This window comes from Vairimorpha necatrix, chromosome 4 (genome assembly GCF_036630325.1).
Source record: "Vairimorpha necatrix chromosome 4, complete sequence".
Lineage (NCBI taxonomy): Eukaryota > Fungi > Microsporidia > Nosematidae > Vairimorpha > Vairimorpha necatrix.
In genome coordinates, this window is record NC_088819.1 from 388,717 (window position 1) to 401,858 (window position 13,142).

Sequence of the window (13,142 nt, forward strand, 5' to 3'; positions counted from 1 at the left end):
AAAGACCCGTATGAGCTAACGAATATGAGAGAAATAATAAGAGCTACGCAAGGGTCGATAATATTTACTGTTGTTGATTGCAAAGAAGTATTTTACCATTTTGAAATCGAAGAAAAAGATAAACATAAGACGGCGTTTGAATTTAATAAAAAAGTTTACGAATGGAATAGTATGGTGATGGGATACAAAAATTCCCCACAGATACTACAGAGAACGATGAATATGATTTTTGAAGATTTGCGAGGAAATGGTGTTGAGGTATACATGGACGATATAGTAATACATGCCAACAATAAACGTAAACACGATGAATTAGTAATAGAGGTTTTAGAAAGAATTAAGAGAAATAAAATGAAATTCAATATTGGGAAAATACAGTTTAGACAAGCGGAAGTAAAATTATTAGGTGTGACGCTGAATGGAATAGACATGACGGCCGACGAAATAAAGAAAAATGAAGCCTTGGAGTATCCGGATCCAAAAACTTTGACGGAATTGAGGAGGTTTCTAGGATTGACTGGATGGTTCAGACCATTTATAAAAGATTATGGCGGGCTGACGTTGAAAATGACAGATAGTTTGAAGAAAAATGGCAATTCGTGGAAATTTACGGAAGAGATGAAAGAGGAATTTACTAAAATGAAAAATGTGTTAAGAAATATGGGAAGACTAAGATTACCGGACTATAATAAGGAGTTCATACTAAGAACAGACGCTAGCAATTTGAGATTGGGTGCGGTGTTACTTCAAAGAATGAGAATGGGGAATGGGTTGCTATACAATGGGCATCTAAAAAGCTAACTCCTACCGAAATAAGATATGGAATATCAGAAAAGGAAATGCTTGCGATATATTGGGGCATTGATAAATTTAAATACGAGTTAAGAGGTAGGAAATTCAAGATAGAAACGGATCACAAAGCACTGGTGGAGATGAGAAATAAACCGTTTTTCAATAATAACAGAATAAATCGCTTAATCTAGAAGATACAGGAATATGATTTTATCGTGGAATATAAAAAACCTGATGAGATGGTGGTAGCAGATGCGTTGAGTCGAATAAATATGGAAGAGGATATTAAAGAAATGAAAAATAAAGAGCGAACAATCAAGCAAACAGAAGGTAAATGGAAAGCACATGTTTCTTCCGAGAATGGAAAGCAATATTGGCAATTTGACTCAGGACGTAAAGTTGAAATACCACCTGAGAATATAAGGAGACAATTAATCCAAGAATATCATGAAAAAGTAGGCCACAGATGCATGACAAGTGTTTATTATGCAATGAGAGAAGAATACTATTGGCCAGGAGTAAAGAAAGAAATAACCGATGTTATAAAACAGTGTCAGAAATGTCAGATATATAACAGGAAAAATATGGGTGGTTGTGAATTTGTAGATACGTCGAGATACTTAGAGAAGGTTGCATTAGATTTGATAGACTTTAGAAATGAGAAGAAATATGTTTTAGTTGCTATCGATTATTTTACACGTAGAGTATGGGGAGTAGTTATAAATAACAAGTCAAATAATAATGTTGTTGGATTTTTGAAAAGATTATGTGAGCAAGGGAAGAAACCAGAAGAAATTATTACAGATAACGGGAAAGAGTTAATTAACGTGGAATTTAGAAAATTTTGTAGAGATCTCGATATAATACACCGACAAGTAAGTATAGAAGCGCATAGAAGTAACGGAAGAGTAGAGCGTGTTATAGGAACTTTGAGAGAAAGTATTTTAAAGTCGGATGCGAAAACTTTTGAGGGTAAAGTGTATAAAAGTATCTGTTACCGGATATATCAGATCCGCTTGTTATAAGGCTGAAGTGCCTTCCCTAACATTATTGTTTGTTTGTTTGTTTACTGTCATCGCTTGTCATGTAAACAAACAAACAAATAAAAGTATTTAAGGAAGACCCCTAAAATACGTATGCCAAATAAACAAGTTACTTCTAAAAGCAAGTCTTTTCCTTCCACCAGCTCCTTCGCTGGTAACATTGGCGACAACGGGATTAAAACCAACACACTAGAAGCGATGATGGAAAAACTGGGAGTTACAACTAGCAGAATGTTGTATTTTCAAGGAGAAATTGGGAAGGATGCCTTGATATGGCTAACCCAATTCAGTTACCTTGAAGGAGAGTGGAAGGATCAGAAGCTGATGAAGTACACGAAGAAGTACTTAAGAGATTCGGCTCTGCTATGGTACGAGGCTATGATTGAAGATGAGGTAGAAACTTACACAGACTTTAAACAGAGATTCCTTAACAAGTATGGGAAATGAAGAGCTCAGAGAAGGGAGCAACTCTGTAAAAACGTTCTATAAGAAACTGTATACTGGACCGAAGTCGCAGAACTTAGAAGACTTTGTTTACGAATTGATCAAGCTAAACAAAAAGGCTAAAATTGACGTTACTGAGATAATTGAAGAATTATCTAGGTACTTCCCACTATCATTAAAAGAAAGAGTGGAGGAAGCCACATCGTGGAATGATCTATTAAAGGTCTACAGCAACAACATAAAACTAATCGAGACAGTAAGAACAAGAAACGAAAACTCAAAGCAAAAGGAGAGGAGTTCCGAGTCTGATATGAAAAAGAAAACTAATAACACTAAGAGAAAGTTAGAATGTTACAAGTGTGGTGGAGAGCACCTATTTAGAGACTGCAAACACGAAGGAAAGAAAGTGTTGTCTATGAATGCAGTCCCGTCGTCCTCGGATAATAACTTTAATATAGTAGAAGGCTTACATCGAGGAGAGAGAGTAAAAATACTGTTTGATTCAGGAGCGTAAAATTCATTCATTAATCATGATCTTGCCAGAAGAGAAAAGCTCATACCCGTTCATGGAGTGAACCTAAGAGCTGCCTTTGCTAGCACTGAGATCAGAAACTCAGTGGAGACTAAAATAAAAATTAATGATGATGACTACAGAACAGCGTTATTTGTAGTGGAAGACCTTGAAGGTGATATAATATTAGGGAGAGACTTTATGAAGAAACATAATGTTCAAATAGACTATGGAAGTCAGTCAGTTAAAATCGATAATAAAACTATTACGTGCTATAAACTTTTTAATTTAGAAAAGACACCGTCAAAGTTATCAAAACCTGATCTATCTTCGAATTATAATGTTCATAAATTGATTAATGACTACAAAAGGAAGCTGGAAACCGCAAAAGGAAAGAAAAAGTTAGTGGAACATAAAATCGAACTGAGTGAACGGAAGGTAATATGCAAGCGAAACTACCCACTGAGCCTCGATAAAAGAAAGTTTATCCAAGAGGAGGTTGAGAGGTTACTAAAGTCGAACGTGATAGAAGAAAGCACAAGCGTTTGGAATGCCCCAACGGTTGTCGCTCCGAAAAGAAATGGTGAATATAGGCTATGTATAGACTTTAGAGAGCTTAATGATATTACAGTGAAAGAATTATGTCAGCCACCGCTGATTGAAGAATGCTTAACATATCTAAGCGGTGCAAGAATATTCTCTCAACTAGACCTAGAGAAGGGGTACTACCAGATACCAATGGAAGAGACATCTAAGAAGTACACATCGTTTATGACACCTTCAGGCAAATTCTAATTTAAGAGAATGCCGTTTGGTCTCACTAATGCTCCAGCTACCTTTCAGAGCCTAATGTACAAGATATTCAGGAAACAGCTAAATAGGACCACAGTCGTTTATTTAGACGACACATTCGTATACTCAAAGACTATCGAGGAGCATTATGGGCACTTAAAAGAAGTATTAGAAATTCTAGCAGAGAACGGGCTTAAGGTAAACTTTGATAAAAGCAACTTCATGACAAAGTGATATCAATATTTTGGGATACAGTATAAAATCCGGAAAGCTCACTCCAGATAAATCTCGTATGGGGCCTTTAGAAAAAGAATTTGAAATCAAGAATGTAAAACAATTACACTCTATAATCGGACTTCTGGGATTCTATCGGATGTTTATAAACAACTTTAGTAGAAAGGCGCTAGAAATACATCGAACAATAAACGAAAAGCTTCAAATTACAGAGAAAGTGCGGAATGACGTTGAATCATTGAGGAAAGAACTTATTTCCACGCCATGGTTGGCACTCCCAGACTTAACGCTGTCGTTTATCATTGAAGCAGATGCATCAGAAGAATGTATAGGAGGTGCTTTGAAACAGGTACAAGACGGAGAAGAAGTAACGATTCGTTGTGCTAGCCGAAAGCTTAATAAGCATGAAAAGAACTACACGACGCTGGAGAAAGAAGCCTTAGCTATAATATTTTGCGTAAAAACCTTTAAAATGTATCTGCACGCCGAGGTCCTGATAAGAAGCGACCACAACCCTCTACAGTGGCTGTATAAAGTTAAGAACCCCCAGGGCCTTAATTGCTCGATGGCTTATGTTCTTAAGCGATTTAAGATTCAAAATAGAATATAAGGAGGGAAAATCTCATACCCTTCCAGACTGCTTGTCAAGGGTTTACGCGTCGAGTATGGATATCGTAAGTTCCGACACGAAATTAACAAAAGACGATATGATTAGAGAAAATCATCATTACATAGGACACGGAGGTGCGGAGGCCACAATGCTCTTCTTAAAATCGCAGAACCTAGCTAATGATATCAGCCCTAAAGATATCAGGAGAGTAATAAACGGTTGTCAGACGTGTATAGAGCACAAGAAACCTAGGAAAAAGTTTGTAACCTTCCCCACAAAACTCGAGTCAGCCTTTAAAATGATTGGAATCGATTGTATAGGGCCTCTACCCAAATGTTCCTCCGGAAAAAGATTTATCATCGTAGCAACGGACTACATGACTAAATGGGTAGAAGCCAAGGCGGTAAAACATAAGTCTGCGTTTGAAATAGCAAAATTTATTATTGAGGATATTTTCAGCCGGCATGGAACGGTAGACGTAATAAGGAGTGACCAAGGGCTAGAGTTCACAAATCAGATTGTTAGGAAGATCTCGGAACTCTTCGGCGCTCGGTTTAGATATTCCAGTCCGTATCACCCCAATCCAATGGACTTGTAGAGAGGACCAATCAAAGCCTGATTGTAAAACTTGCAAAGGCGGTAACAGATTATCAAAATCAGTGGGATAGAATACTACCACTGATCCTTATGCAGTATAGGCTGTCCCCAATCGGTAAACTAAAGATGTCCCCCTTTGAAATGCTTTATGGGAGGAAAGGCGCATTGCCTAAGATAATCAAAGAACTTCCAAGTGACTTTGAAATGCTATTTATAGATCCAGCAGAATACCTCAATGAGCGTACTACAGTAACTAATGAGATTAGAGAAGTTATATGTGATATTAATAATAGTGAGATTAAGAAGCATAAACGACAGATGAAAGGGAAACTGATTGCTGACGACGTAAAAGAAGGGTCTCTTGTCTTTATCAAAAACAGGAACATGTCTAGTAAACTAGACAAGAAATATATAGGACCGTATATCGTTTCAAAGAACAAGACTAAAGGCACTTATAAAGTAAAAAGCCTAGAGAATGGAATAGAACATCTTATAAATCGATGTGACTTCGTAGTGTATGAAAAAGACGAAAAAATGTTAGAAGATACTACCTCTTCCCTGGAAGTGAAGCCTTGTCTTAAGGAGGGGAGAGTGTTACCGGATATATCAGATCCGCTTGTTATAAGGCTGAAGTGCCTTCTCTAACATTATTGTTTGTTTGTTTGTTTACTGTCATCGCTTGTCATGTAAACAAACAAACAAATAAAAGTATTTAAGGAAGACCCCTAAAATACGTATGCCAAATAAACAAGTTACTTCTAAAAGCAAGTCTTCTCCCACCACCAGCTCCTTCGCTGGTAACAGTATCGATATATATAATCAGAGCTATCATACAGGAATATAATGTACACCAATAGAAGCGACTGAAGATAAAACTGGAGACGTAATGCTTGAAAATAGCCCTATAGGGAAATATTGTAATAGGTTTGGAAAGGGAAAGATCGAAAAATTTAGTAAAGGTCAATTGGTAAGAATAGCTAAACGAGAAAATTTGGCAGGTGTTAATAAGTATGAAAAAGGAAGATTTTTGGATACAGGAAAAATTGTTGAAAAGTGTGGAAAGGACTCTTATATTGTAAAACTTAGTAATGGTAGGCTTGTGAAGAAGAGACATTATGATCTGAAGGGTATGCTTGGGGTAGATGTGAAAATTAGATGAGACTAACCGTCTTGAGGGGGGATGTGATATATTTGTATAATTTCTATCCCCCATTATGATAAATAAAGACATAAAATATCAAAAAATTAAGCACAGAAACAAATCAAAACATCTAATGGACGACAAATGATTAACGGTTGTTAATTAGTATAACAAAGCATACTTATTTGCATTAAAACGTTAAGGCATTGTCATAATCAAGATCAACATATAAAAATTTGAAAGTCCAAGAATGAACACATAAGTTAGTCTCTGTGTTACAAGGCGACTGACTTCTAGGTAGGGCAGTTTTCATATGAGTAAATTTTTATAAAAAAAATTATAGTGTATTCTTTTATACAAAAAGGAAAAATTAGAAGTATCGATGGAAGTAACAAAAATGAGAGGATTAAAGCAAAATTCTCCCGTTTCCACCTCGATATATAAGTTAACATATTCTTCTGAACATATTTTAAAAAAATTATAAACTCTTAATAAAATTTTTAACGTGAATAAGTTTATTAAGTGTATATACAAAAAAAACTTTACAGGCTAAAAGAGACAAAATGGCCTTTTTAACTTCTAAATCAGTTCTAATCTTTGGCTTATCTAAGGAAGGGTCTTCTGAGTGCCATTGAAAAAACGAGTATTCTCAAATGAATGTGTAATTATTGAAGCGCAAAGCTGCATTTCATATGACGCATTTAACGGCATAAGAGTTATTTTATAATAAGGATTGTACGTGAACATATGGGCAGAACACGATTGAATTAATTCATCAAGTATACTTTCTATAGTATAGTATTATAAGTTATAAAAACAGCATAAATTTTAAAACAGAACATGAGCCTTTAGCAAGAAATTTAATAAAAAATAGAGAAAGAATTTATGTAAATGACATTATATCGTATACTAAAATGAGCAAAATGAACAGTTATTAAGGGTATTACAAAAATTACTTTAAAACAATGGAAAGTTGATTGCATTTTGTAAAAAATACAGTAAATAGTAAAATAAATTATGTTTATGTTAAGCATATAAAACATAGCATTATCAATATTTGATAACGCACAAAATATTCTTCTATTATTAACTAATTCAATTGAGGTTAGAAGATTTAAGAATATTGTTTGGTTCAAGGATTTTCGAGGGACTACGCTTGAATTAAGGGCAAAATTAACAAATATGTAATAAATAGTACAAAGTATTTGTGATAGAGGAGAAATATATATATATTTCGAATTTACTTATTTATGGAATTTTAAGCTTTGAAAAAATACATAGTTGTAATTATAATGGAGTGGTAGCTTTTTACTGGGTTTATATTGTTGGTCTAGATGAGTGTTGTTACATGTAATGGCCAAAATGATAAGGTATTTATAATAGCTAAAAATACATTGGTACTAAAGTCGATTCAGGATAACAAGAAATGTGCGTGTGTTTCAATGCTTAAGAAATCCGAATTGCGAGGTAAAGGATTAGTTTTAAAATGATCACAAGCTTTATATGAGCATAGAAATAATCTCGATTTTTGACTATCGTATTAAATGTGTGCTGAGAGTGTAAAGATTAAATATTTTAAGTAAAATATAAGACATTGTTTACTCAATTGAGCCAGGAACGCCGTGTTTCAAACAATAAATTAAAATTAGAATAAAAAAGAGGGTTAAAATTCGAGATTCAAGATGTAATTGTAAACTTTATAAAATAGACGGTTAAAGTAACCTTTTACTAATATTTTTCGATATAGGGGTTGTTTGTTTTTTTTTTGCCCTTTTTTTCGAAAACGGAGGAAAGAATTCGGACAGGAGAATAATTAGAAATGTCCTATAAATGGTTTTTTAGACTATAACGTGATAAAAGTGTACAATATATAATTTCAAATTATTAATTACATGTTTTAATGAGGTTCATGTCCTTATAAACAGAGTTACCAAGAAAATAAATTTTTAACTGGTTTATCACTTTAAATTAATTTGTGAACTAAACAGAATTCTTATATTACAGTTACTTTTGCTCATTCTCATGTCTAATCAAAAAAGAAATTTTACTACCTGTTATAAAAGGTTAAACTAAGACCTCTTATTAACATAAATAAAGTTCAAAGCGGAACATTATTATTGTATGCGATGTTCATTTATATTATTAAATTTACATTTTATTCTAATTTACATTTGGTTGATTTTTATTTATTTTTGTTTTTTTCCTTAAATTCTCTTGTCTCTTTTTTCGAAAAAAGGGGCAAAAAAAATCAAAAAACCCTATATCGAAAAATATTAGTAGAAGGTTACTTTAGCCAAATTTTCTAATAAAGTACTAAAATTCAAGTTAAAATATAGCTAAAATCATTTATTTTGTATGTTTTACTGACTTTAGCCCAGGATTAAGTTATCGATTGAAAAAATTTAATTTCGCATAATACGTCAAATATACAAAAAAATTAGCAAAGGATTCGATTATTCACCTACGGTAGGTATATAATTGATCTGATTAACATTAAATGGCAATAAAGAAAACTTTTTTGCAGTCTTTGCTGTAAATTAATTACAAATAGTCTTTGGGAAAATGAATAAATTTCAAGTGATACTAAAATAAAAGTGAAAAAACATCTTCTATTTTAAATAGATAATTTGATCGCAGAAACTTGCTTTCATATTACTATATTGTGTTTAAAACAGTTTTACTAAGTTGTGTAAATATTTTAACGATACGTACCGAGAAAAGCATTAAGCCATAGGATTATCGGCTAGGTTATAAAACATTAAGGATAACCTCCCGAACGTATCAAAAATTATAACGCGTTTTTTATTAAATTTTACGAATTTAAAAAAATATAATTTATGTTTTCACGTTGGACTGAAGCTTCCCATTGTAGGCAATAGACGATTATACATGAGCCCTTATAATTGGAAGTTGCAATGCAATTAAGATGGTAATTAAATAAAAAAATAGTAAAAACGACCAAAAGGAAAATTTTAAAAGAGATAAGACGCATTATAGAATGTTTTAGAAATCTATGATAATATAGGTCTTTCCTTAGACTACTAATTTAAAATACTATGAAATACTTATTTGATTAAGAACGCATATGCGGAAAAGAACATAGAAACTAAAGTAAATCTAAGAAACGCGACTGTCCGAAAGAGGATTTATATCATATTGGGCGGGTAAACATAAATTATATAGACTTATATACATGCCTAAGAACCAATTGTATGGTTTTTACTCCACATAAAAATATAGAAATAAATTGTACTTCAAACAAAATTTCCTAGGGTCGATGGCCAGAAAAGAAAATGTTTAAAAAATATGTAGCATCATTGAAGTTAGAAAAGCAAAAAAATTTTTATACAGAGAGTATATTAAAATTAAGCACACATGAAAAAAAGTAAGACTTCTTAAATTTATAACTTGGCTTTTAGAAGAAGATCTTTGACTTATAAAAGAATTTTGTGTCTGTTGTAATTTATAAAGACGATTAAAATGATTCGATGAACTGAAAACTGTCGACGAAATTTCATCAAGGCTTAATTTTGTATAATTAAGTAACATAATAGTGCTTTTATTATACATTTATGGCGTTTTTATTTTTTGACGGCAAAACTTCAGGGTAGTATTCTTAAAAATTTCACCTCATAGATGTATAAGATGACGAGATAGAAAAACTTAAATGACAAAATATATTTTTAATTCTAAAAAGTTAAAGAAAGTTTGTACTGAAAAAATGCATTATTTAGGTGTATATAAAACGTTTGTACACTATTTTTTTATTTTAGAAAGTAATCTATTGGTAATTGTTGAAAGTATAACATGTCAAATGTCATCAAATTATTTATCAAATGACATTTGACATGTGACATTTGAACTATAAATTCCGTAAATAAATAAACCCATGTTTTCTAATAACAGTTTTGCGTACAACAGTAATAAATATAAATGCCATTTTTTGCGGGCATAAATCTATAATACGTTGAAATGAAAATTTGACTGATTTAAAATGTTAGATTAATAAAATCAATAAAGAATTTTAACTTTACAATATACAAGTTAAATAATTTAAAAATATCAAAAGAACTTAAAACTTATTTTGTAGTGAATATTTTTTTAAGAGTTTGATATATTGAAATGAATAAATGTTAAAAAAAGGAATATACCCAGAAGTAGACTTTAGAAATATAAAGTGTTAAAAGCATCATAAATAAAAAATTCTTATTTGGCAAGTAATATAGAAATCATGATTCCTCTTAACATTAAATACATTGGTATCTTCTTTTTTAACTTTTGATGTGTAAAATGCTATTTTGAAAAAATATCTTTCAAAAAAAAACTAGAACTTGCAAACTTATTCTCTAAGAACGTTTATATGTGTTCATATTAACACATATGTCCAATTTCAGATCGAACGTAGCAAAATGCAAAATGTATTAAAGGTTTAACACATTTTCGAATGCTATTTTTACATATTTTTGCAAAAAAATTAGTGGGAATATGCATATATTTATATAATATGAAAATTGAATGATGTAGTCATTCAAGAATACGTTTTTATTATAATCAATTTTGTTTCTTTCATCTACATAGTCTTAAGGGCACATTTCCTTTTATGTTGGTGAGCGGGAAACTATTGTACATTTTCGCTTAATTAACAATGTGTTGAAAAAGAGGAAAATACATATAGAATAGTATTCTTGAGTCTCCAGGGTGTTCAAAGTACCACTAAAGATCCGCTCATTGGCATATTATATTTTAGATGGTCATTGCATTTACATGATTCATATTTTTTCTTTTATGATGCTGAAAGACATTAAAAAATTATAAAATCTAAAACTTGTACTTTTTAATTGAATTGTTGCCATTAATAAAATCGGCAACAACTCAAGGATACATCTTATGATGGTGCACTGATAAAAAAGAGCAATAATTTAATTGGTCTTATTTATAAACAAAGTAACTAATTTTTAATATAAAATAAGGTAGACGGCGCAGATTTTTTAATGTTGATATGATTATCATTACATGTTTATAAATATCTCAATAGTCCATACTATGGTCCAATTGCATGTAAAAAAAAATATATGCCATACGTAATCCTTTTGTAGCTTTGTTTTACACAATATTATCGCATATAGCATAAAATTTGCAATAATGTATCTGCAAATATAATTTCGAGACTTTCCAGTTACAGGATAAAAGCGAGTTTAAATTCTATTATATACAATGAGTAAATTACGAACAAATAACGTAAAACATTCTTTTTCAGACGAGGGGGCATTTCTACACAATCATATATGGGCTGTAGTCACTATTAAAGAAATATGATAGCTTTGTTGAAACATAAATTTTGCATTTCATTACAAATCTTTTTATTCTTTGCGAAAACCAGATATAAAGGCAGAAAATACTTATTTGCATCATTTTAGATTATAATTAATCTATTTTGCAATGAAAGTATATTGTATATATATTTATTTTTAATTTTTAAATGGATTTAGAAAAGATGTTTTTTTTTCTAAAGATTGATTATTTACGCGAAATAATAAATTTTAAAAGATTATAATATTTTTTTTTGTGAGTAAATTAAGATGACGATTCCAGAGTTACTAGGAAATAGCACATATTTTGTTAATTTTATGTATAATAAATGTTCGGTTGTACGTATTGCATTTATTTATGTTATTTCACTAACATAACCTATTTAATATTTAAAAAAACAATGTACCTAAGGCAATGAAGTAAGAGAGGTGCAGACAAAATTTATAAGAAGAATTAGAAGGTCTAGTATTATACTTTGTAATTCGACTTCAAATTTTCTAATATACTCGAGAAACCTCCGGAAATATATATTTGATTTATATAGTATCCGAGAGCAATAATAAATGCGTAATAAAAATTCAAATAGAAGTTTAAAATATATTAGAAGCCTTATGGGCTAGTTAAATGGTATATATAGCTCAAAATAATATACCATTATTATTTTTGTTTAACATTATGAGTAACAGGGCCGTTATTACATGTAGGGTTTAGAACCCTTAATAAATAAATGGTTAACATGGCGAACACAAGGATGAACAGGGAAACAAGAGAGTCCCGTAGTCAAGAGGCTAGAACATTAGAGAAAGAGGCAATTAGGATAGATAAGAGACTAAAGTTAATATTGAAAGTTGAGAAAGTTGAGTGGAAAGATGTTATGGATTTGGCATCTGCGAACTTGCAGGATTATATTTTTGAAAATTTTTGTGACGGAAGGAGCAGTTGGGAGGAAATTTATAAAGGCTTACAAAAAGGAGCAGAATTTGAGAGAGAGTCAGAAGAAAGACAAGAAATGATTAAAGAGATTATGGATAAAGTGTTGAAAGAGTTTAGGGAAGAAAGAAAAGAAAATCTTAGGATGTATAGGAAAAGAAGAGAAATCAGAGAAACTACAAAATGTTTTATATGTAAGAAAGAAGGGCATTACGCTAGAGAATGTCATGAAAGTGTAGCTGGTAGGGAAAAATATAAAATTAAAAAGGAACAAGTTTTACAGAAAGAACCAATTATCAACAATGAAGGGAAAAGATGTAAAACAGTAAATAAGTTAGAAAATTTAATTGAAAAGTATCCGGAAGTTTTTAAAGAATCAGAAGAAAAGATAAAATATCTCACAGGAGAGAAGTGTCCAATAAATACTAAGCAAGGTGAAAAGGTTGTGAAAAGAGGGCAGAATGTGCCATACTACCTTAGGGTGAAATTTGAGGAGTACTTGAATAAGTTGGAAAATAGAGGGGTTATAAGACGTTCCAAAAGTGAGTGGAGGAGTCCAATAAGAGCACTTGAAAAACCAAATGGGGACGTAAGATTGGTAAGCAATTTGATGGCGTTAAACGATTTGGTTGACAAGGACCCGTACTCACTACCGTTAATTAAGGATATTATGAGAGCCACACAGGGGTCAAAAGTATTTACGGTTATCGACTTAAAAGAAGGGTTTTATCATATTGA